This window comes from Varroa destructor, unplaced genomic scaffold (genome assembly GCF_002443255.2).
Source record: "Varroa destructor unplaced genomic scaffold, Vdes_3.0 BEIS01000005.1, whole genome shotgun sequence".
NCBI classification, from domain to species: Eukaryota; Metazoa; Arthropoda; class Arachnida; order Mesostigmata; family Varroidae; genus Varroa; species Varroa destructor.
This window is the reverse complement of record NW_019211458.1, coordinates 17,554,528-17,581,183: the sequence shown is the minus strand read 5'-3', so window position 1 is coordinate 17,581,183 and position 26,656 is coordinate 17,554,528. Positions and strand designations below refer to the sequence as shown.

General features: G+C 39.4%; 1 long non-coding RNA gene across 1 annotated transcript; it reads left to right on the top strand.

Annotated features, from left to right (window-relative positions):
• The first annotated feature begins 311 nt into the window (after window positions 1–311).
• On the top strand, window positions 312–26,110 carry LOC111251337 (uncharacterized). The gene is made up of 6 exons (XR_002673708.2): window positions 312–844; window positions 16,372–16,427; window positions 17,935–19,740; window positions 20,033–20,121; window positions 22,571–22,878; window positions 24,042–26,110. It is a non-coding gene; the product is annotated as an uncharacterized LOC111251337 (long non-coding RNA).
• Window positions 26,111–26,656: the final 546 nt, after the last annotated feature.

The following is a 26,656-nucleotide window of genomic DNA, read 5'->3' as shown; positions in this document are numbered from 1 at the left end:
CATGTGTACCACTCTTCGCCCGGCAGGTTATCTATAAATCACCACTCGATATACGGCGAGGCCAGTGGAAAAAAGGTATGGACAATGTCAGCGGCAGCCATGGAAAAAAGCAGCAATAAAACGGGACTCTAGCGGATCGGCTCGAGATCCTTCGACAGATGACTATTATTTCTGCGGAAAATATCCACTCATCATTTTGTAGCCCACTGTAATATATTATCGGTGGTTGGCTAAGCCTCGGCGTCTTATTTGCTGACCCATTGTCTTCTCGTCTCGTGTCTGCACGAATTTGCATTTATGCGTGCAAACACATGCAGGACAAACCGATGAGGCTGAGAATACAAACGGTGTATATAAGAAGAGAAATTAAGCAGCTCGTCAGATTTCGTACCTAGACAGCGTTTCTTTAAAATGGCATAGCCCCGTAAGCTATCCTCGCTACTATAAAAGCGACGGCAACGTCTGGCAAAATGAAGTCACATTTCGTGCAAATTTACTTCACAGTAAATATACCAGATGCTATAATAAAATCTGGCCACAGAAATAGCGGCATTATCATTGTGAATGGCATAGCCGTAAGAAACGTCTCCGACTGCGGTGATTGGAGACCTAAAGTAGACAGAAAAAAACCCGCTTAGTGTACTCCGTAATTGACAATATTTTGGCAGCAATCTGCGTTTCTGAAGCAAAGCGTTTACCTTCGATCGGAAGATTAATTATAGTCAATATTTACTAGTCGACGCGCGTCCAAATGATTTGTTCCTGATCACTGCGTGCGATAACCTAGACGTCGTGTCTTTCTTGTTTTCGTATATCTAGACTATTAAGGAATCATTCACAAAAGGTTAGTATCTCTTATGAAGTATTCGAATCTGTATTTTGAAAAGTCTCGCACCTGCTAACATCGTAGTGAAATATTGTATGGGACTAAATTAAATGAACGTTCGTATTAATTCTGATCGGATGATATATTCATTGAAATATGACTAATGATATAGTTGTAAAATAAGGACAAGGACATGTAATGACGGGAAACAAGGAAGAGATGCATTGGTTGGTAACGCCGTAGGATCTGACAGTTTCGGGTCAAGTTATCAATAATAAATCCGATTACGTCCCTTGTATTTAGGGGCTTTGAGTCGAATGATGCGCAGCTTTGTATAGAAAGGCTAAAGCTGGATCTTCCGAAGTATTGTTCACAAGTATTGAAGATCGTTTCGAAGTATTGAGGTCGCATGTTGTTGCTTTTACGCTTGCTACTGCTATTAAGCATTGATACAGACAGCCCGTTTCTTGCGTGAAATGCAGTAATCCACGCTACCGTTAGAACTTAAACCATATTACGTGTTCCTATGCGTAGTAAGCAAATACGTCACTACCGCGTCGGCTTACAGGAGTAACAGTGTTACTAATCTCTGTGACCTACCATACAGTTACGTTCCTTTAGAGAGTTGAATAAAGGGAACGCAGGAAGTAGAATGGATTTAGCAACTATTCACCGGCTATGCGAAAACCTGCAAATCGTCTCCGCCGCTTGAGCGGGTATGTGCCTAACGTAAAAAAAACGGGAAGAAGTATAGACCGTTAACGTTAGCGCCATGGCTTAGTGAGAAATTCTCTTGAAACTAATGGCATCTTTACGTAATGTCAATACCATTATTACTGCAATGCGTCCGCCGTTTGAGTATCGAGCTGCCTTTAGAAAAACACTAGCTTTCATAGATTTCTAGTACTTCCTTAGAGCTTCGATATTTCTGACAGAATGTTACGAAGTCGATATACAACTAAGAATTTAATTTCTCACCAAAACGAAGTAGTGGCTATCTTGTATTTTGAATTGAAACTTACGCATGAGAGCCTTGATAACTTTGTTTTTGAACGTTTCAGTGCAGCGTGCTAATAGGAAAAATAACAATTCACAGTAAACAGAAGAGATCAGTTCATTTATTCTGCTCTAGGCGGAAAGCCTTTTTTATATGAGGTGCATTTGATAGAAAAAAATTAAAAAGTCGCCTGAAGGGTTATATTGTGACCTTCAGTGTATGAAAACGATGCGATACTTCTTAATGTTTGGTAATTTCATAGGTGTCTTCTATGTACATTTTGTTTCTTTTATTTTTGAAAAGCGTAATCAAGGAAATGATAAAGGGCTCCAAGAAAGCAGTTTGAGGAAGCACCAGAGTCTCTATTAAAAAAGCACTTTGTTGCTATTTTGCAAACTTAAGTATGTATTTCTAGTAGACGAAGAGGAGAAAATGGCATCCACAGAAATTTTGGAGACTGCTAAACCTTAGGGAGTCCCTCAAAAAATAATAAGATAAAGTAAACATCCCGCATTTGTGAGATTGGCTCGCTTGTTTCTGTCTGTATTTATGCCAGCTAACATGATCGATAGCCGCTTTCGGTAGTAATTGTCTAAGTAGTTATCGTAGTATTAGTACTAGTGTTTTTAGAACAATAAACTCATCAAATCTAAAGAAAGTTAGCCAATTGACAAACAGTAGTATGGTAGGGCATTTTACGAGCCGTCGTACCCATGACCCCAGTAAGGCAGCTGGATTAAAAAACTGCTGTTAACGCACAGACGATTAATTTTAGCAGGTCTCGACCCACTTGGCTGTTCCTATCAACTATACATTTAAACACGAACGAGAAACGATGATAAATCCATCGATTGATTTTCGCAATTCAGAATGATCTGACAAAGTTGGCGAAAATGCCGATGCACTGAAAGCGAGCTGGGTTTGGAAAACTGGCGACAAACACTCGCTAATTGGGTATCCAGCAGCACATGCATCCAGAGCTAGACAGACATTGTTTATAGTACGATTATACCTGTCGCTTCGCAAACACAGCAGCATCTCATTTGTCTCGTCGCTAACATCACCTTGTCAGCGCGTCCTTTCGTATGATCGCCCAAAGACATGATAGATACCCCACATCCGCCCGCTGGCCTGATACGCTAATACAGCAGAGTTGTATATTATTGACTAGAATCGGTATAATTGATCGATCTTTCGTAGAACGATACTGTGCTATCACATCGCGCCGAGCAGAAATCTATCAGCACTGCTTCTAGCATGATGAATATTATTGTTTATCGGTCTTCAGTTTCATCTCGAAGATGCCTGCGTATAACAGGATCAGTGGGGTTAAGATAGAGACGACAAAGAAGTCGGCAACACGCGCTGTGTCCGTGTTATTATTGTGGCTTTTGCTGGGCCTGTTGTGGTCGTGATGACACCAATGACGGCGACAGCATCAGGCCAACCTTCATCAGCGATATAAGCCTGTGTCGAAGATAGCACACTACAATGAGATAAAAAGGAACGGTGCTTCTCGGTATACTGTTTTTACACTTGAAACTTTGCTAGTCAGTCGTTATCGAGACTATTTGAAATTGTGTGTATAAAATAGACGATGCCAGTGCTAGCAAACTGAATGAGCTTCATCGTATCTCAGCAACTTTGTCACCATCATCATGGCTAGGAGCAGCAGCGTCAGTCTGAATTAGCATCGATGGGCTGCCATCGTTACGCAACTGGTGGATGATATAAAGCTAAGGGGGTATCCTTTGATAGTAGAAGAGCGTTATATCCCGCGCAGCCCCAGCGCTTGATTGTGCATTTTCACTGTGAAGCCCAACCGCCAAAAATGAATCCAGTTCTGTCCTATAATTAAGCAGTCCCCCTGTTGAAGCCCATAGCGCCGTCTGAACAAAGCTATGGCGTTAATACCGTTATTATAGCTTGCAGAAATCGCATTTGTTTAATGTTGAAGTCGCTTCGAATTAAAAACGATCGAAGCGGAAATAGGGCGTTGAACTGTAGGATGAATGCTCCTACTGACAGGTTGGCTCTATTATTTCGACGATCTCTAATTGTATCGTTGAGAACAAAGGAAGGGCGCGGATTATATGGGTTGTAATAATAAGAGAGTGTACGGTAACGGGCTGGCTGATTTACCTTGTCAGCTATTATCGAATGTTTCCATTTTTAAGTAGTTCTTGTCAACTACATCATTATCAGAATAATTGTTAATACGTATTCCTCTTTTTTTTTTCTTACACCAAATGTGTACGTCTGAGGAATTCGTATACGATATTAAAATTATTGTTGTTTCTTGGTCCTAAGATTTAGCGTTGTTCCGTTCAATTACAATGTCCTATACTCTTTTTCTTTTTTACTCTTATTTTTAATACTGTGTACCCACAATGCGCTTATATCATATCTTATGATCTATCAATCATAAGTTTCATTTTCCCTAAGGAGCGAAGCATTTTATGTTGAGTTCATCTACGTAGAGGTACTGTAGTCTAAAATTTTGAGTTGAACATTCACGTCTGCACCGTGCATAAATGTTCTCAGCGTTTTTTTGAAGACTGCGCCATTCATGCCAGATCGAAGCTCAAGGTTGGTATTTCGTCCAATGAGTCTCTGTTAAGTAATACAATATATATAATAGGGCTGATATATATATGTATAAACTAGCCGCTAAATAAAACAGGTTCAATCAGATCAGATTCGCGTACGGTGGTTCCTCAATTCTACGTCAAGATCCATTACACACAAAAGTCAAAATACAAACGTTACCTTGAACTATGTTTAATTGAAGCTACAATGTCTTAATCCACAAAGAAAACATTGCCCTGCTCAGATTCGAGATTGTATTTTAGCCTATTCAAATCAGACCTTACGGTAGTTGTTAGTTCACTAAGCTTTACAACGAAAGCTAAACTGTATTAGGATACAATCAGCGTGTAAATTTCACTTGCTTTTTTTCTGTCCTAATCGCGCCTAATGTTCAATTCATGGGGGGGGGGGGGGGGGGCGAACCGTTCTAGTTCACCGAAAATCGTGTTGGGGCTTTAAGGTAATGAATACTAATTGATACGTAGGTAGCGTGCCGTTGCTACTGTCAGGTAAGCGTGTATCAAAAATCTCGAGTCGTTTTGTTGTTTTAAAGTTCACTCTCGACATCCGTGTTGCAAGCGAGAAAAATGTTATTAAAAAAGATACTCTCAAGTCCGTCCCTTCTCAGCTGTCGATGCAAGTTCCTATTAAATAGGGCGTGAACCAGATACTTACAGATATTGTATGTACATTGAATTTATTATTGAAAATTATTATTATTATAAAATTATTATAAAAGCACGAAACTTTTTCACTTATACTTAGTAAGATTATTTCTCACAAAAGTCGTTAGGTAGGCTTCTATAGACGTAAGGTTTGTAAACTTATAGGATGTATTATAATAATAATGATTGTTAGTGACTAAATAGTAGCTAGATAAAATAGTAGTTAAATAATGCTCAATACTAATTACAACAACTATAAAATTTGAAATACAAACTAATATTATTTGAAAAAAAAGTCTAACAAAGTTAAGTATTTTTCTAAACGTGAAAAGATAGTTCGTTTTTTTTCTTCCTGTAGCTGTTGAACTAAGTGAATATACTGATGAAATATTTTAAATCATAATTGCCCTTCTTATAACGATGTTTTAACGTAATTGTGTAAATTTCTGGATCTGAAACGGGATGGGTCGTGTGCAAAATAGATGTAGGCCAACTGTTCCGTTAGGATCCAACGCCTGGCCTTGCCGTAGAGTTTATGGCAAAACGTAGACTAGTAGTGAAACTATCGATTAACTTGAATATGTAAGGATCCTTTTTTGGTCAAACATCTTGAGATAAAATAACCTTCTTTTGAAAACGTAAAGCAATGTAGAATAAGACAGCTTGTAGTCTGCTAAAATAATCGTATTATAATAAAACAAGATTACCTTAGAATTTGGTTTTCATCAGTTTTCGGCTAAGCGCAATAAATATTGGCTGGATTTGTGCAATTATCAGAGATCTTTCTATAAACGTTAGGAAATGCCTACTAGAGAAATGTAATTTTGTAGTTTTTTGTATAAAAGTAATTTTAAAACTCTCGTAAACAGTTTCGTTACGTAGAACTACTGATAAAATAATAACGATCTTTTGCTTTACGAGAAATTATCAAATGTTAATTAAAGTACTAACAAATATAATTTAGCAATATAGTTGAGTCCTCGCTTTATTTTAAGCTGTTTTTATAAGCGTTTTTTTTGATATGCTTTGGGCGAATGGGAACCCTATTATCTTAGGTATTATCCTGGGTACGAACGAAGCGAGAGGAACACGAGTCCTTTAAAACCATTGCACTTTCGTAGGTAGGAGGTTGTGTTAGTCCTAACGAAAAAGCGGTCGTTGGCCTTTCAACTGGAGGGCTGTGAAGTGGAGCCAACTGTCTTGTTCCGGCGGGAGACGTTGAGGATCGATTCAAAGTATGCGTTTCAACACTAAGCGGTACCGGGTATTGAGGTGGTTCATGTTGTTGAGCGTGACGGCCGCTTGGACGATTATCTTCTATAGCCGAAATATTATTACTCATACTGGCATACGCGTACAGGCAACAAACAAGTAGGGGGATTAACATCACCAATACAAAATACCAGTCACTCGAACTGTGTGAGAATGAACCCACAAGGCATCCGTACACCCAGCCTGACAAACCTGTCGTGTATTTGTCCTCATGGATAACTCACTTATAGAAATATAGGATACAGCACTATGTACCTTCAATGATTAGTCGATATAACCCAATGTTAGATCGCGTTATCACATTTACAAAACTCCCATATGGCGACTAACTTTCATCATGAAGATGGTAATTTCTAAAAACATAATTCAAGCCATTAACTGCTATATTCAGGGTTTTGATTGGCGCAACGATAACGAATGGGCAATGTGGGCAAAGCAGCCGCGACACAGATTTCAGCACCTTGCCTTTGATTGTGTAAGAGTCGTTATTTAGATATTTCCAGTGAGAGAAAAAGACACGGATAGCTAGATTATGTTGGACGTATTTAGATTAAATGATGTTTGGCAAATTGGCAAACTGGTAAGTTGTAACGCCAACTTTCAAATATCGAAGGATTACACACCCGAAAATTCATGGTCAGCCAAAAGGATTATGTGCGGCAATTGCAGTCTCTTTACCTGATGGCTCAGTCCAATATGGCATTACTCAAATTCTTTTGAAAACAACAAGTTAAAAAAGCGGTATTATCAATATGTATATTACATACCATAGCGCTATAGAGTATTCATCTTGCGAAAAGATGCAGCTTTATGGAGGGGGATCGCATAAGTGTGATCCCCTGTCACTTGAAACATTGATTCGATCCGTTTAGTCGTTATTGCTCAGAAAGTAGCCACGAAAAGACACTATCCCGGGCGGCATAGGTTAATAGGTATTCATAATGTTATCGACAGAAGTTTGAATAAGCAAAAATTTACTTAAGATGGTGGGTACTTGAGAATACTCTATAAGCACTTACTTATAGGCCTATAAAAGAAACGCAGCTTAGCTTTTTTCGGTTTTTGGATACTGATCAATTTATTGACGACGAAAGAAATACTGCTTTTTGACCAAAGGCTACTGTTACCTTCTGCTTGTGCTGTGGTTCCATCGGTATGGGCGTAAAATAGGGTTGGGCAATACGGTGGTTAGCAATTGTATGTTACTAGAAGCAATGAAGGGGATTACATTAGATAATAATAGTACCTTAAAATGCATACGCTCCCACATTACAATTTTATTCGTATAATATTAAATAAAATAAATATTACCTAGTAATGGAGAAGGCGCACCCGGAGAAAATCCCTATTTTCATTTCTAGAAATAGCCCAGTGGCAACTTGGTGAAAATTAAAAATGTTTGGTGGTAAATTGCTTGAAATCAGGTAATTCAAGCTAGTTCTCAGGCGCTTGAGAGGTACTAATGATATGCGGAGATAATTCAAGCCTTGGAAGAAAATACATCTTTGTTGACCAGTTGTCTAAATACTTGGTAAGTCAGCCAGTATGAGCCATGTGATCCCCTGTGTGTTTTAGATCATTCATCGTATACTTGAGCTATCTACAAAATCAAACTCAAGCACTAAAGATTAACCGACAATAGAGAGACTACTGAACCCTTCCGTTGTCGAGAAAGCTACTGAAGTTGATGTTTTCAACTTGGAAAAAACTACACCTCTATAAAAACAGTATGCAGTCACTTGCATTTATGGTTTCGGATTCAACTCGGCTGCGTCGTCGGTTAGCGCCAATGTGAGCGCCTAGGTTAGAGTTTCTGGTGTTTAAACCTAAAGGTAGGCATAAGTCTTGTTCACAACACGGCATTTTCGTTAAACTAAATCAGCTGAAAAAAGCAATTAAAATCGACAAAGCTTTTTTACAGATTCTCCCGGACATGGCGAATTCGGACCGATTTTAAAACCGATAAGTCTTTAGCTAGTTGGGCTAAACTAATGATTTTTTTTTATATGTGTTAGACGTGCTCTCCTTTCTTCAATTTTTCGCACACTTGTCCCAGCGGTCTAGCAGCTTTTGGGCAGCCACCAACCTACAATTCGCATTTCCATACGTAATTTCTCTATATATGCTCTATCGAAACAAATCGACGGAGAAATATGCTTGCGCACCAGGTGGCCATTTTAGGGCATAAAAAGTCTCGTTGTGTCACGGACATTGGTCGTGATTCAAAGCGGGTCGAAGCCAAGGTTGAATACTCCGTTGCTCAACCCTGAAAGTAATGAAGCGATGATGAAGTTGGGCGTTATCATCAAGTGACTTTCGATTGCCGTGCCAGCGGTCCATGTCTCTTGAGGAACTCGAAAGAGCGGGCTGCATTCATTATTTTTGGCAAGCAGTGAATTCCTCTGATGTCCATTACAAGTACGAACGTCACGTTACGTTCGAACCAGCCCGATCCTGCCGCCGAATTCGATTTTTCTACAGGGCAATGTTGTTCCCTTCCCTAGTCCCTATCGGGTGACGGAAGAGATTGCACCACGCCCCGTTTATGACGACCGTATGCTCCAAGCGGGTCTTTTGATGATTAAAGTTCCGCAAATTGCACCCGGAATACACCCTACACATTTCCGACCCATCTCAATTAAATTAAACGAGGATCCTTTTGTATTCAGTTTCCGCACTTTTAATGTTTGGGTTATAATTCTGTGATACGCTGCTTCTGAAATACCCGTTTTGGCAAACAGGACTCTTAGGCTCCTAACTGTGCCCCCTTGAAAAGTCCGCTTGTTTGCGGCAATGCGTTTTTATTTTCAGATCCTAGCATCTGGCCATCTCCCTTCTGGCTTTCAGCACTCCAAACCTTGTTTCTGAATCGTTTGCCCCATTTACGTATTGTGTTTTGGTTTAAAAGCTTAACCGATCTTTTATAGTCCCCAATTCTTCCTTTCACAGCGCTGCGGCCTTCGAGGAGTATGACTTGAATTACCGAGCACTGGTTTTAAAGATTAAAAGATTATATCCTTTCTGAACTGACTTCTTCTAGAATAAACTTGACATAAATTGCTAAAATATTGAGGTACTTAATAGTGAAATTCCGTTCAAAGGTTATTCAACTTCAAGGTGTGTAACAACCGAGTACATGTTAGCTTTCTGAAGCTATTCCGCGGATTGAAAATTTTGAATAACTATTGCTAACGCTCTATTAGCAGGTGGGATGTGGTAGATATGTACACCCAGTTTTTAACGATGTGTATCATCAGAAAATAAGGAATAGAAAAGATAGTATTCGGTCCTGAGAATGAACGGTTCGTGTTTCTATACTTCAAAGATGAAAGTACCGATGAAGCCCATCGGAAACTGGTAAAAACACTAGAGAAAGAGGCTCTCAGTTCGTTACTATTGCAGTCATTATTCTGGACAACTAAATATATAGAGGAAGGTGGCATACATAATTAACGTATGTTTTCAATGTAACCGCTACTTACTTCCATCACGACTTTATTTCAGATTACTCATAAGTTACTCATAAGTCACGTTTAAAAACTTCTATAAATTCACATTTTTCATTAATTCACAAATTTTAGTAGTAACAGTGAGTTCAGCGACATTAGCATGCGTAAACATATTAAAGCATTGCATAAGCGCATTAAACTCCAAATCATCCAGCGGATGTAAAATTCGGGCTGATTTCTAACGAGTTTAGATATACGAAACTACGAATGATCTGAAGTAGTCTAACCGTATTGGAGAGAGACACACTCTAGTAAAAAACATTCGTTAATTTCCGCATGGAAATTCCAGAATTATCAAATAACTGTTTTGTACCATTTTCACTTGATAAAATTTTGATTGCGGATCCTACATATTGCCCTTATATGCCCTGGATTGCTCGGGCGCCGTATGAAGATTGGCAGCAGTGTGCACCATCTATCACGGGCAATCAAAGAAGCGTACCCACTCATATTTACCTTTAACCTGACTATTAAACCAAATGTTGAATCCGCTGGATTGTGGTATGGTTGGCCTGTCTAAGTGAGACTTTAATAAGTACACTTATAATGTTGGTGTACTCAGTATTGGAAAGGAACTATAAACAGATTTGTTGAAAATTACTTGCGATAGCAGCCGAAGATAGCAATACCAAATACACGCGTCCGTAAAGAATGTCTTTTTCGGTCCACATATCCGTTCTGTCTTCGATATAACGCATAGGAGGAATCAACGTAGTCCATTGACATTTCTTTCCCTCTCTCTCTCTGTATATATATATATATATATATATATATGCACACATGAATATGTATATATATATATATACATATGTATATGTATATATATATATACATACATATATTTTGATTTCACGTAGTTTCACGTGTTAAAGTAGAAAGAGAAGCGTAAATTATTGCGATAAGGTGTGGCATCCCCAGAGGACTTTTACTGATGACTAAGCTCTTGAAGATTCGAAATTATGAGCTTTGTGGAGGCAAACGAAGGGAAAGTTCCAAGTTAAAATAAACTGGTAGTCTAGGAATTTAAATATGTTAAGGGAAGTATGAAACGGAAGATGAAAGAAACAGAACGGGAAAATCTGGAAATGGTACGTAGGGCATCATTTTGCAGGACGTAGATATGCTCTATTTTATTGCTGTAATGATCCATCCGCATAGCCACATAGTAAAAAATAAGACCGACAAAGAGCGATTTATTAACTAAGATAAGAATTTTCAAAAAGGCACTTACGGTGAAAGGGTTAAGCTTTCACTAGGACACTTAAGGACAAGGCGACTGATATGGGTGGAGTTAACGAAAAAATTGCAATTCCATAGAAAGCCAACTAAAGCAGCTAAACTCAGCTGGTCGGTTATCAATGGTGAGTTTTTTTTTAAGGGAAACTGTGCAGGCTTGACGGAACTAGTACTGGAAATACTGAGTGAAGGTTTTAGGGACTAGTGGGCGTTAAGCATAATGTAATGAGATCTGGATTAGGTGGAGTCCAGCCATTGGAAACAAGCTTTTTTCACATTTTAATCAAACTTATAGTGCCGACAGCAAGTTTTGATATAAAGCGGAGGCTTTGGTTACCCGCACCTAGAAGAGATTTAGCGTAAAGGAAAAATAAAAGAGGACCTACACTCACCTATACGTGTCTTTGTACCCAGGGGAACCGTAAAGCTATATATATATATATATATTGCAGTGACAACGCATTAGTACCGGCACAAGTGCAATTCATTTACCGCTCTACACTTTGTCCTTATATAGCAATAGCGATCGAAACATCTGGGATGAAAAATATTATTGGTACGCACCGTAACACCTGGCTGACACCTAGCCGACCTGGACATCTACCTCAGGCCCAACATGAAAACGTTTCAGCATTCTCTGTACGGGTTTTGAAAAGCCTATGTGTCAAGCTGCCTTCCCATAGAGTCACAGGACATAATAATCGCTTATGCCTGAACCACGCAATCTGCAACAGCAATGTGTTGCCTTTGATTTGAAACAGAAGCTCATTAAGGAGCACTTAAGTCGAAACATCTGTTATCCGAGGATCCGCCCTTTGCAGTTTCCTGACATCGGCCATCTCAGGGCCTTCCAACTCCGTAGCGGGCGTCAACGGGAGCTTCGCAACTTAATCAAATGCTTTTTCCCACGCTGCGCCAGTGCATCAAATCTGTCTACTTTTAAGGCTGAGATGCTTTGCTTGAGCACCACAGTGGATACAGAAGTTCGACTTGCTACGCATGTTTTCTGCTTCTGCCGACGATTCGTGTTCAATTAGATATCGGTGCGTCTCGTAGTTGCATGTATTAATTCACATTAATGGTTCACGAAACCCTCGCACTGGCACGATGCCCTCAAACCTTTTGGAAACGTCTTGAACACAAACGGAAATCCGGCACGCTCCGGGACGCTTTACAGCAGGTTGTAACCAATACTGAACTGGGTCGGGCAAAAATCCATACGCAATTTCCAACAGACCTTAATGTGATTAGCCGTAGACATCTGCTGCTGTCTCCGCAATCTCAGTCCATTGCGCAGTTAACAAATGATAGTTCTAGGGGCAACGCAACCCTCTCTGCATTCTCTATCAGGCGCTCTATAAGACAACCATGCAGCTTGGCCGACAACTCGGTCCCTACTCAATTGATCTTGCCTCTTGTCAGCTCTGCTTCTTACTACCACCAATTGTTGTGACGACACTTTAACACTGGCACATATATTATTCTTTACCGCGTCCTTATCTAGCTGCCTTGTTTAGGATTAAATATACTCTTCGCATTTAAATATATTACTAAATATGTTATTCGTATTTTGTCATCGTATTTGTATACAAGGATGGTTGGGACTGACAAGCAGCTGTGGCCATGATGATAGGATCCTTCGCACGAAGTACAAATTCGAAGTGTTTCTATGCTGCCACCATTGTGGTTGCGCGCCAAAACGTGTTCATTCTATTTATACAGATTTGTAATTGTTAATACAATGGAAAACAGCGCGGCAGCATCGTACGGAGAACTGACAGGTTTACGTTTTGTACCACTAGTCATTGTAAGTGTAATGCCCCCTGTAGTGCATTTCACAAATATATGCATTGGGCCTTGCTGTTCAGTTAGCTGCGAAAGAGGGTTCGTGTTCAACTCTTGCGTCTTTACATTACACGAATGCTACAACATGGTGCGTCAGTGCGGCCGGGTTTGCGGCTCGTTGTCCCTGTTTCTGCCCAAATGACAACGTACCGCGGTAGGCCTCGGGTGTTTGTTTCATACTTTCGCGGCCAACTGTAGAAGCTCCATCGGTTCGCTAACAGCTGCTGCGATTGTGCTACTTATGGTAGTTCATGTCACGTCATCATCGCCGCTGTTGTCGTTCCGTTATTTGTGCTATTGTTATTGTCTTTATCATGGCGAGGAATCCCACTGTCCGTCCCGCACACGACTCCCTGTGACGCCAGCCGAGTAAAAGTGGCGCGCAGTGCAAAGCGTAAGAACGAGCTGATCCTGCAAGGCGTCTTGTGGCGGCATCTCCTCGACAACCAGCTTCACCTGTGCTATCGTCGCATGTATCAAAAGCCCCTTGGTGTTTGTGTACCCCTGGTATCTGTTTACACCTCGATAAAGGGGATATCGCACATACATGTATGTATAAAAAGCTAAGCTGTTTACTACTTTAAACTGAATAACAATTCTCAACGGCTAGCCAACGGCTTGTACAGTTAGCCAGACATGCGTGGCGCAGCGGATGTATGAAGGAAGCAGACGGGTGTACGATATAGGACAATAGCAGGGCGGGGCTTCTCGCGCCTATATGAGCAGAGAGACCTAAAACCCGGGGTCGGAGAGCTGAGTTGCTTGTAAGAAATGCCTTGGAAGGTGTCAGAAAAAGAAGACACCGATAAAGGCACCAAAAACGATAACGGTGAAATCTTACGTTTCTATAATCCAAGTGAACAGTTTTCGGATCAGAACGGACCTAGCTATTAGGTAGAACTTATGTAGAACCTAACATTCAATAAGTTTCCTTCAAATCATAATTTACCATTACCCATCAGTCCGTACATTGACAACTCACATAGCGGTCCACGGTTACCACATAGGTTTTAGCGCTTAAAGCTAAATAATCGGATGGATCAATCCTTCATGAAAGTAAACTTTGTATCGTTGTTGCTTTCTGTGTTGCATTTACTTACTAGACTATCACATAGCATAGATACCTACAATATGGTCATTATATGTAATCGCTTTATTGGTTTTAATTTACTAAAAAATAAAGCGTATCTATAGCTATCTATGTTTACTTGAATAAAACATCTCTGATTAATTGGTATTGTTTATAGCATAAAACATAATGCCTCAGTCTCTCTTACTTGAAGTTAAGTAGTGCAAAAAAAACTTTAGTCTTGCAAGGCCATGCGGTTAATTTCTACGTTACTAGTAAATAACCTTAATCATGTTATAGGCACTCCTTAGCAATCTAAGGGCCATCATGAACTATAGAGAAGCTCATCAAGTTCATGAACCAAGTCGTTCTAATTCCATGCTACATATATAATTTATTCTATCTACGCATCAACTTTACCTTAACGTATTGGTGTCTTTCTGACTCTACTGTCCTTTCGTAAGGTTGTCCTGCAGTCCATCTCCTCTAATTTGAAATTTAATCGGCAATTGCAATTGAAGAAGATCCGGGTACTGACCCGTCGTGGCGGTCCTCTCTCGGGGGGCGTGTACGAATTTCGTCATTTACTTAATGTCAACCTAGCTGAACTACGCGTTACCGCGTCACGGCGTAACGATGTGTGATTCTGGGGGACCGTCCATAGTGAAAAATGATTTGGTCGAGTTAAACATTAACAAGGCCAATTACACTTCTGGTTACATGTTTTGAGACAGTCACCGGTATACGCACGGATATATTCATTCGTCAAGCGACGTTTAGTAAATACTAGAGATCAAAGTCATCAATTTCTCGATACTCCGTATCCTGCGCTTCTATATTTATTAAATCAACCTTTGTGACCTTTTTTTTCGATATTCTACGACTTGTTCAATAGACAAGAGATCCATTGGACGCTATTTGTGATTTGTATGAATCTCTGGATGGCTTATTAAAGTCTGTGAGAGAAACCTGAAAGTATGCGATCTGCACTCAAGTAACGGGGTTCTGACTTTATCCAATATTCTACGAATTATTTCCCGTTATACAGCAACGAAAAAAAAAAATATTCGTCATTATTTTTGTCACGTCTATCAGCATGTAACCTTGATACGACCATGACTAATTACTAACCGGATCTCGTTATCATATCAGTCTGGTTTGCTTGAATTTTATTACTTTAAAACGTTCTATGTATTCCTCTAACCTTTACGCATGAACATATAAATAGCAAGTTTATGATAGGGTGCAATGGTCTCTACAAAGTTGTTGGATGATTAGGATAACAAGCCAGACTTCGCGTTGCCTGAGTTATTATATCTGATCAATATAAATTTCTCCAATAAGAACCAGAAATACTTACTCTACTGCCTGAACTGTGTCACTGCTTCTAACCATGGCAATGAACATATGTCCTGCCTGAGCCTGGAGAATACAACGCCATTTTTAATAACAGCCGTGTCTAAATGAAAAAAAAGTCATTGAAAAGTGACAATTGTGTTTCTTAATATGTTTGTCGAAATATTTTTAACGAACTACTAGATTCAATGCAATTGCTATTCATTTTGATAGCCTCGTTCCATTCTCGCTTAATTCCGTGCACTAGTCTTGCTCAAAAGTTTGCGCCCTAAATTTGATAGCGGCCATCAGGAATACGTCCTATGGAAAAGCAGGCAAAAAGTTTGAAGCGTACATAGGTCCAAATAATCAAAGCATTAAAAAATTCGAAAGTATCAGTGTGTTGACAGAGACGGGCGGCAGATACGCTTGCGGTGAAAATCAGCTCTAATATTTACCTACTACTCCATAATAAGGTACTCCAAAATAACTTTTTTGGGGCATTTCCGAGCTTCCGGGCCCGCTTATAATTCCTATCGTGAACCTTATAAACAGGCACGTAATAATCCCCTCTAGGTACCTTCGAAACCAGCATAAAGCTACTTGGCAGAGAACGAGAAATTCTGAAAGAAGCTCGTATGCTCTCAAAATGGAATAGGGAAATGGATCATTTCCCTAAGTTTTCAAGCGGGTGTTGAGATTTAGCCACGCTACTAATAATAAGCGGTTAAACATTCTTTAGGAATCAATAGGGAATAAACCCACAAAGGTAAACAAAGCTTCTCTTTCTCTGGGATGTTCTCTCACAGATCGCAAAGTCTCTACAGAATGAAGCTGATTGCATGTAAACGTTCTCCTGTGCTCTCTCATACTTGCCATTAACACGAGTATCAGGGCAGTTTAAATGCCTTGGCTTTATGTATATAGCCGAATAGTGAGCGAGCTTCCCTATAGAAAAAGTGATCAGAAGAATATTTAAAGCATTATCTGAGGCACCAACCCTAAAATTTTTCTATGCTTTTAAACAGTGATTCCCGGACTGATGATGATCGTGAGCCAGATGAGAACTGCGCGGAAAAATAAGGTATCTTATAGCTTCTTCTAATTTTTTATTTACCTCAAATATCTGATAAAATTAAAGGTAAAATTCTAGCTAGTAATAGTCCTAGTAATAAGTGCCCGGGCGCACCCTTTCGAAAATTTGTAGGTTTGGAGTTCAGGACACTTCAAGATTCGTGTGGCCTAAAGGACATGTAGGAATGGAGTTTACCTGTATGCGGATTTTCTAAAGCACTCTCTGTTCACTTTTTTAATTTTAGAGACAATCTAATTTCTTTCTATTCGCAAAAATCCTGCTCACTAACTTGCTAACGGCAATACGTATGTTTGTACATAAACGCTCAAGCTATCGAGAATAGATGACGAACTAAACGTGATCAGAACCAGTCGCCGTACTACTAACTTCCGTTACAACATAACGGCGATGGCGCATTAAACATTTGTTAATGATCGCATCATACGAACGCGGCTAAAAAGCGTTCAACCCGAAGATGCCCATGAACTTGCAGGAGTTGACGATGCCATCTCAGACAGATCCATCTAATGAGATATGAGTTAGCAAAAACTAATTTTAAAAAATTTTATTAGTCTTCTCATCCTTCCAAGTCAACTGCCAAACCATTGTCCTTTGTGAGTGCTTTCAAAATAGCTCAAGTATTCGCGCCTCTTAACAGATCCACCCTTTTTGAACTAGCTATGATTTTACTATATGTCGTAGACCATATTACAATGCGGCCCTCGTTTATTGAAGAGCCTGGTGGTCTATAGGTCAGAATGGACGTCCGTCACTCTTAATATACGACTAGTTTAGCGTGGGTAGCGTCGTATTTTCGATTAACATTTTTGCGTAAACTGTGATTGTTTGCCTGCGCTGAGTTCTAACGGATAAATTTGATCAGATAGTATTTTTATGATAGAAATAGGCGCGCGAGAGCAGGAATTGTTTCCGACCTAAGAAGGCTCAAAAATTTAGTTTAAACGGATTAATAACAACGACTATTTTTTGGATGTCTTAGTAGAATCGTTTTTACCAAATAACTTCCAGAATGTCCGTCCTAAAGAAACAAGCTATGCTCAATCTCAAACGCTGCATTTTGTTTATGTACATGTTTGTGTTTGACTGCTATTGGGTTAGCCAAGAAGTGGTCTTCAAACAAAATATTGTTTCATGTGAATTCATACAAACGTGGGTAGTTTACATGATCGGCTGTCTAATATGCGACATTTGTTTGCTGAGACGGCTGAAATGTAACACTTCATTTGACAAAACCCGCATCAGCTTCCGGAAAGAGTCACATTATCATACTCATTCTGCCCTTGATGCGCGGTGTAGGATACTTTATGTTACGCTACTGATATAAGAAATAGACGATCGATGTAGATGAATGAAATTAAGCTTGAGTAGAAAGGCGAGGTATGTTATTTATATTTTTGTTCCTCTCCCATTCATCATTTTTACTGGTTAATGGTACACCTTTTTTTCTCTGAACCATGAAACTGAATTACCCGGGAAATACGACGAATTGCGGCAGGACAAACAGAAAGGTCCAAAACGTCATCGCATCGAATGCATGCATGAAGCACTTAATCGGGCTAGTAAATTACCAAGACCAGTTCTCGAAGCGGCTCAACTCAAGTTTGTAAAGGACGGAAACGCTATCATTGGCTGACGACTTCGGCGGAGGGATAAATTTGGGCTTGATTTCAGACTGAGAGCTGTAAAACTATCGATAATGCTATACTCTTGAAAATAGTGAATCACAGAAAATGGTTAGCGACTAAACAATATTGACATTTCCCTAAAAACAGAATGTTTCCAACAAGATAACGTTCTCTGATGATTCCAAACGACAGAACTATTTCGAAAAATTTGACCAAAAGTGGCCACGTGCTGGCTCACTCCACGCAGGAAAAATGCGTGCACTAAGGTAGTGTTCAGCATGAAACCCTATGAGATGATTAGTTGGGACGGTATATTCCCTTGAGAACGGGTAAGTCAGTTACTAAATTGGAGCTTCCAATAATACTTCAAATCAAGCGAAAGTTCCTGCGTTTCATTAGAATGCTCACTCTTTAGAGACCAACAAGATTTACATCAATCATGAGAGCAGTCAATGAAAGCTGGCGTAATTAACGTGAGATAGCTTTATGCAAAAAATACGCATAATATATAGCTAGTAATACTGTTATAACAACATCATAAGCAATCCTATTATTTGACATTAACGGCGTAAGAAAAAAATGCGTATAACAAGACTGTGCTTAGGACGCTAAAGGTGAGTTTGAGGCCACTGTGTTCGTTGCTGATTTATGTAAACTATCAAACTTCGTATCATCTGCCAGTAGCTGAAAACAAACTGCGATTTGAGGGGCCCTGTTTCAACAGTGATTGATTACGAATCCAGAACGCTTCGATCATTCATTAGGAACAACTGATTTAGAAAGTCGTGTACATCTACTGCATCAAGGATAGACTAGCAATAACGTACACGCAAGCTAGAGTCCAAGTTAAGTTTAATAGATCTCCTAATCCTTAAATATATTAAATAATTAAGTAAGAAGCTAGCAAAATGTAGCTTTAATTGAGCCTAATTTAAAGCAATCTTTGAACTCATATGTGTAATAGCTTTTACTCGAAGCCGATAATGAGCTCTACCAGCTGCGGTCACATATCGTTTTTGGTACCGCCATACCCTTGAATGACTCAGAAAATAAGAACCTTAACTGAATCTAATAAACTGGTGGATATAAGGAGAGCTTTAATTAACGGCCCGCCCCATTAGGCAACGACAAATTTCTGGCGTGAGGATTTGACGGGGAAACAACAAACTACGGTATCGATAGCGCATGGATACACAAGACATTCGCTAGAGATAGCTGGATATGCCTTAGATTTCGTAATGTAGTTCACATATCACAAATGAATGAAATGGAATTATCTGTATGTGTTAGGCTAGGTTAGGTTAGGTAGGTAGGTAGGTAATAATAATAACTGAAATAACTACTGAATATTTATCATTGTTTTATGTAAGTACTTGCCAATGGTGATTGCGGCTATTGTGTTACAGGGTCTAACCTCTGCCTCTAACCCGCAAAATCATTATAAAAAAAACGTGCATCTTAATATGTCGAAACAATAAGCGTTCGTTAAATAAGTTATTGTACTGTACAATTACTTCGACAGTAGCCTTTAACTTGTTATGTTACATTTGTGTGGTAAGATCGATTGAAGATTAAGCCGATTCGTGGAGACAGCCATGAAGTTAGCTTGATCTTCACAAGAAGAGCAGTCAAAACCCCGATCCATCAATCGGATGTTCTTCAACGCATTTCATATGGTATTTGCTTGTTTGAACTAATACTAGAAACGAATGAAATTGCCAAACTGTGTTCATGGTTGTTTAGACCGAGGGGGCTAACTAGCTGCAAATAACAATCAATGGCCCTGTTGTCTTTTCCCAATAAAGATGTATGCCCTTCTCGACAGATCAGTAGACCGGCTAGGTACGCTAACTTTATCAATAATTGTCAAGGTTTAGCTAACTACTCAATACACAATAAATCCTAAAAGCTCACTCACGTTGCGGTAGATATGACATCAGAACCTAAAAACGTCATATCTTTTTTCAGAAAAAACTATACTCGGTTACGCTGCGTTCAAGGGCTCGAAATAATATGTATGCTCACCAAACTCACCAAGATTTTGTGCTGGGAGAAAGGTAATTTCTCTTGAGAACCTACTATTTAGAGGGGCTTTACAATCTTTGGGCTTTAGCCTCCCATCAAATCCTAATATGCTCACAAAGCCTGACCTCTTACCTCTTTTTGTCCCTGTCCCAATGTACATTGGCTCAAGACCATGTGAGAATCGTTCCGTTCCCACAAATTTTTTCCGTAAGTCCTAGTCACTGGACTTTTGGACACTCAAGCCCAGAGTAACTAAAACCTTGGGTCGAAGTTTTAGTCAATATTCAGATACTCAAACCTGTATATTCAAAACTAGTACTATAGGAGTAACTTTAGAGGACTAAGCATCTATGGAGGTTTGTTTGATCTGATTGCACAGTGCAGTGAGCGGTTATAGGTGTCTGTTAGTTATAGGCCTGCTTTTAGATTGCCGGAAGAAAAAAGGTAATAGTTCTCGCAACATTTATGTTTAAAGTTAAAACTTAGTAATTTTCACGCGACCAATTACGGTGTTGTTTGACCGTACACACGATGTAAGAAAGTTTATTATTGCCTATAACAAATCGAGTAACTTTGTAGTTCTTTTTTTAGTTTAGTTAGATATTCTTTCTTTGCTTTTATACAGAAAGACTGAAGTTCACTTCAGCCGAAGTTAAGAAGGCCGACTTTTTTCAATGAAGAGTAAATATTGAGAGAAATCAAAGTTGAAGCAAATAGTTTTGATGTTTTTAAATGATATAATCGAACTAAATATGCGCTATTTTGACCGATAACCTCCGCTAGTATTCGGTTAATACCATAAGCTCATCATTTTAATGCTTCTGATGTTTCCGGGTGGGAAATTTGACGTTTGCATCTCTTCGTTGAAATTAAATTAACACCATTAAGGTAATTTTGCAGAGATCGAAACAGAAGGTAGCCTGATGCTGCAGGATAGAGGCCCTATAGCGTATGCATTAAAATTTCCTATCCAGGTTCTGGGAATTTTTGTTGAGTAAAAAAATATATATGCGGTCTGGTATGATGAAAGGTGACGCCTTTCTGTTCACTAGTTCTTCTAGATTTTTTTTTCAATGGCTTATTATTATTATTATTTTATTAGTTGTTGTTGTGTTATAGTCCGAACTATTTGTTTTACCAGGTGGCAGCAACTCATAATATACAATTGCCTTTCAATCCCGTCAAATGCATAGAATTACCTCCGTTAATGCCAGTCTGTATTTCGCCATAGATTGTTAAATACATTTTTTCCTTTTTTTTTTTTTTATTTGCACGTCATCGTTGTATGTGATTTACTTACCGCCATCCGTGATTTTTGACTCACAGTTTCTCTGTAGAGTTTTACGATAAATTTTTTTGCGTTAATTTATGTGGCAGTAAAATTGTTGGCGTTAGCCTCCTTAAAAAAAACTGTTTGATGCCTAGGTTTTTGACGGTCTCATGACTGCTTACGGGTCGGCTTCACCTAATTCGTTTAATCATTTCAAAAACTTACTCTGAAGATGGCCGACCACTACGAAGTCTACAGAACGAAAGCGACTAACCTGTTGAGCTTCGTCTCTGAGTCGATTCTTCTGACAAAATTTTTAAATGCCCGGAGTATTGCGTGTTTTTGCAGAGATTTAATACATCCTTAAAATGCTGTACCTGTGTCCGAATTAAGCTTTCCGATCATTTTGACGCGTGTGTTACCGCCAAATCTCAGCTTTCAAATGACACTAGTGCCGACCCAACGCGACTCATATTACATGAGATATGAGACCCAAAGCCGTTCAGATAGAGGGAACGGTTAATACTTTTACCCTGAAACATTATACTTTGTTTTGAGTGGGAGGTAGTAATGAATCTGAGATGAATTTTTTTATGCCCTTCATCCGACGATAAATCCATATTGGAAGAAAGAAAAAATGTCAATATATTCACATTTTACGTTATATAAACAGTCGAAGGAATTATACAAAATACGATGTTTTATACATTATGTCCAGGTTTTGAGTTGCCTATTATATGTTCTGAGAAATTATGTTCTCACAAGCGCTATAAAGCCCAATTCAAATATTGTAAGTGCCACAGATCTATATGGGCTATGGACTTGGGACATTTACACGGAAATTGTCTCTTAACTTACGCCCTTTTATACGACTAGCTATATATTTTAACCAAGTTAGACATGTTTATCTTGGCGTTTTCTAAGATAGCTTGGGTGTTTGTCAAAGGAATTGAAAACATACAAGCTTTGCTGATAATAATACTGTGGTATAGTAAGATGTTACAGTTGTGTTGTGTGAATTCACAATCTCAGTATTTTTTAAATGTCATTATTCTCTCTCTCTCTCTCTCTCTCTCTCTCTCTCTCCTAAAACAGATAACGTATAGCCTTCCAGATTACGACAATTCCCTCAGGTTTACCCCTTCCCGTTTTAATCTGTATTCAAAGTAGAAAGTCCACTACGAAGCTATTTACAATTCCTTTTCATTAAGCTGCGTGATGTTCTCAGCAATGGGATGGACCGGCATCTACCGCTACCAATTGCTTTTTCTCACACCCCCTTCGCTGGAAACGCTGTTATAAACATATGAACGAGCCAATATATATACGCCTCCAGCAAGCGCTTGTTTTGAGACCATAACGACATGCTACACCATTTCACCCGCTTGGCCCGTTCATGACCAGATCATTCGGCTCTCTGTCTTGTGCAGTGCGCTATGAATAATAGCACCTGGTTGGCCACGTCTCGTTGTCCTCGTTACCGCCGTATACTCACCAGAAGGACATCTACAAGGCGCAGGTAAGGCTTCTTACACCTCGACGAAGAAACCATGAGTCCAGCATAACATTAAGCTCTGTAGAAAAGAGAGTCCTAAGCCAGCCATCAGTGAAAGCATGACACGCGGTTAATAACATTGCTTCTTCTTGAGGAAATTGAGTCGAAAGAGAGGATATTTCTTGTTAACAGCGTTACATCTACAGACACCCAAAAGCAAACGGTGTCCTGCGTAGCCTAAAATTAGAGTACCGGGATCTGTCTTTGATTTTAGCCTATTGGTAGCTTCATCATTTGCCTTGTCTATGTCAAGTTGATGGAAAGGCGCAACGTAACAAACAGGGTTCGTTCCGTGGCAGCTTTTACTCCCAGTCCCCCCTTCCCGATGGGTGGACCTGCCGTTTTCCAAGTAATATCCAAAAGTGCAACGTACCTTGTCAACTATGCCCTTTGTTGCTTTGTGATACTCTTGACGAAACTTTGCAATCGGATAACGATGCAAGATATAAGTAAATCTAGGTGAATCTAAACGGTATGTCCAGATGTATAGGGCGTGCATCTCTATCAAATGAGCGCGTATTAGTAGCACTATCTTAAAATAAGAATCTCTTGTGGGTGTCAGTAAGAGTCCCAGATGTCCTGAGTCAATCCTGACTTTTCAAATTATCTTTGTTAAAAAAAATCGATTTCTCTATCCCAGACTTCACATTAATAGGCGCTCAAAGCTGTAACTACTGGATCTGCAAAAACCTAATACAATTATTGTATGTTGTTCTTGATAAACAGCAAGATAATCAACTAGTTTTTTAAGGCTGCATTACACACATACCACACGTTGCAGGGATCCCATAAGTTGGCAATGAACGTTAAAATATCAAGGCTAAATAGGACCGAATGAGGTTTCAACGGGTTACCCTGCTACACCATTAACTGGAAATACCTCCAGTAGACGTCAGGATAGTAGAACAGGCTCCTTAAGCGTAACAAAGGCATGGAGTAGGCGCTCACGTGCTGCAAAGGCTGTTGCCGCCTGAACAGCGACCTCAGCCCTACTTTTAGTCGCCTTACCAATTTCATTAAATACTCTCGAAACGTTTTGCAAAGTGCAAAGGTTGCTGTAGCAGATTTGAGCAATGCGACCTTGCACACGCTAGTGCTCATATCGAACTACCTTTTTTTTTTTTCAGGAACTTCGTGGGATGTGCGCTGCAAAATTGGTAATCACAAAAGGTATTTTGCGCCGTTTAAAGCTAGTTCTAGGAACTTGCCAGATTTCTGAAGGAGTTTCGCTGCTGAGGACGTGGCGGTATCTATCGCATCTCGTAGACACCGACGAAACAGTCCGTCGCATCTATGAGGCAAAGTAGAGCCCAATGGTCAAGTTGCAGTTCGTATGATTGCTTGTTGAGTATAACAAGTATTCGCTCGTACGGGGCCTTGTGAACCTGCATTGCATTGAACTTCACGAAGTTAGCGTACCTTTATTTCGAGTTTTTATTCTGTGTTCTTCTTTCGGGTAACTCCTGCAAGTTACTGGCGAGTAGGGTCAGCGCTGTGCAATGGTGCGACAAGCTCGAATTCTAGGTTGACGACACGCTGTTTTGAGAAACTCTTGTAACATCATATCTCAAAAGCTTGCGAGATAACTTTTGATGGCCCCTAATTTCCTTGGATATAGAATTTTATACACGTTTCATCTTCCGATGTGCGCGAGCTCTTGCAGCAGTATATCCTCTAGCTGGTCACTAGTATCATATATGTACTGTCTTGTCCCTTTTTTCAAGAGACGTTAAGGTTGGTGACTTCCGCAAAACCCATTAGCGATCTTTGTAGTGGTTCAAGTACTACTGATTCCACTTTGAGGAAACACTCGAGGAAATAATGGATATGTTTCTTTATTAAAATAAGACTTCAACAGCTCTCTTGCACAGATATTACGTTTGTTGGCCTCCAGATTTTTATAAACAGATCATATGGAATGAAGGTGAAGGCATGCCGAACGTATGAAAAACTGTCGGCATACTGCGATCACTTCCACTTGAGAGGACCCCCTGCCCCTACCCTCAACCTCCACCTCTCACAATCGTCCGCTTCAACTAGCACAGTATGGTGGTCCAAAGATCCCATTACTGCAACTTATAGACGAGGTCGTTTTTATTCAACTTAATAGAAGAGCTTGCGTTTACAAATGTTGTACCGTTGCTCAGCCGGTTTCTTGCTGTTTGGACCTGTTTCGCCCGCCTCCTCTCTCTCTTTTCTTTCACCTAGTTCGCTCCCTCTAATAGACGAGTTCATTTGTCATATCTAATTTATGCTCAGAAGCGAAATGTTGACACTGCTGAGTAAAATTAGCAAGAAGATTTATTGGTACTAGGCCCAGTTAGATATGACGTTGGCAGAAATACGACAAACTGCCCTCTTAGTATAATTCTGCGCATTTTTCTATTTTCACATAAAACAGGCATTTTCCGAGGGTCATTGAGCTCAAGCAGATCTCGAGTCATACAATTTTTGACAGGTAAACAAGAGTGAAGATTTTGGTTTGGTAATTATAATAATTTGGACACATCAAGCAGGTAATTTCCGTCTTATGAGCATCACAGACTAATTTCGAAATAGTCAACGTTATTTTTTTCTAAATTCTGTATTTTACTATGTTTTAGTTGAGGACGATGACTGTATGCATTTTTGCTATATATTGTTGAAGATATTTCTGATGAACTCGTTACTGAAGCCGACTGTCATTTAGGTTCGTAACGTTTGTAGTTTTTATCAAACAAATATGCTGTACGAAGCACGTTTTTAGTATTAGCCGTAAATGGCATGCTACTGTTCCATTGAGATCTCTTTCGAACACAATGTCTCACATAGTTTATTGAAATCTCAAAATGTTACGCCGGCCAAAAAGCAATGCTTCGGAAAGGGCCTTAATTATCATAAAGCCACCATTTTATTTGTTTTGTTGAAATTACTGCTGTGAGTTAGTTTTCCGTGTTAAAGTAAATATTTTCCTTCTGTTTTCAAATATAGTTTCGATTTTTCATCTCGCCACAGTTTACGGCGTGTCTCAACAGATTTATGTTAAACGGTCTTTGCCTTTTGACCAAAGGTAGACCGTAAAATTACATTACATGTTGGCTATTCCTTCTAGCAAGAGACAGACTGTTCCCACTAACTGCTAGTTAACGGCTCATGCATAATTTTACGGTAAGGACTTCAAGTTTAAAAACGGTCCGGGTTGACTGACAAAAATAAATTACACGTGTTTAAACGTTCGAGTGTTTTAGTTTTTATTGTTTATGATTTTCTATTTAAGCTAAATGAGGAACGAACTCCTTGGCATCCTTCGAATTATTTTAAGTCTTAGTATGACCCACTCCCAAAGGTTATTAATATTTTGTGATAGGCGCAGTCGCATCTACCCCACCTACGTCCCTCTGGGCTGTGCTTACGTGAAACCTAAAAAATAGAATAGCGATGTTTGGTCCAGTCTCATAAGGGGTCTTAAGGGACGAATTGCTTAAGGGTCGATGACAAGTGAATTATGTTCTATGCCATGTTACATTGCTGTGATAGAATGATATAAATTTATGTTTTCATATGGTCACCGCTGTAATGTAGATAATGGGCAAGTGTATTTTTTAATGGGCAGCGCATCATTATGTTTAATGGACAAATATTGACTCTAAATATTTCCGTAATTAAAAAATAGTGTTTAAAAACACCTAGCATTTATAGATGGTAAGCCATATAGTAGGCTATAACGTGTTATATATTTTGAAGCAGCTTTATCTAGAAATTG